We start from the raw sequence: 342 nt of genomic DNA on the forward strand, positions 1-342 counted from the left end.
TTAATGTTGTTTTTTGGTGGTTTTACAGGATACATTTTCAAGGATAACTTTGTTTAGAGCATCCAAATAAATTGCAACTTTTGTATAATACAATATGTGCTACAAGACATTCTACATAGGGAACTATATAGAACACCTGAGGAAAAATATTCAAAATGACTCTTAAAAATAGAAAAATAGACTATTTGCTCTCCAAAATACTGAATTGAAGAATCTCAAGACTATATTGAATATCCAAGTGAATGTTTATTGTACTTGGAAGATGTGGATGAGTCAGTTCAACCTGCAGAAAGATCACCATTTTATTCACCTCTGAATCTGAATCTTTTTGCTTTGGTATCT

The sequence above is a fragment of the Ictidomys tridecemlineatus genome, chromosome X, assembly GCF_052094955.1.
Source record: "Ictidomys tridecemlineatus isolate mIctTri1 chromosome X, mIctTri1.hap1, whole genome shotgun sequence".
NCBI classification, from domain to species: domain Eukaryota; kingdom Metazoa; phylum Chordata; class Mammalia; order Rodentia; family Sciuridae; genus Ictidomys; species Ictidomys tridecemlineatus.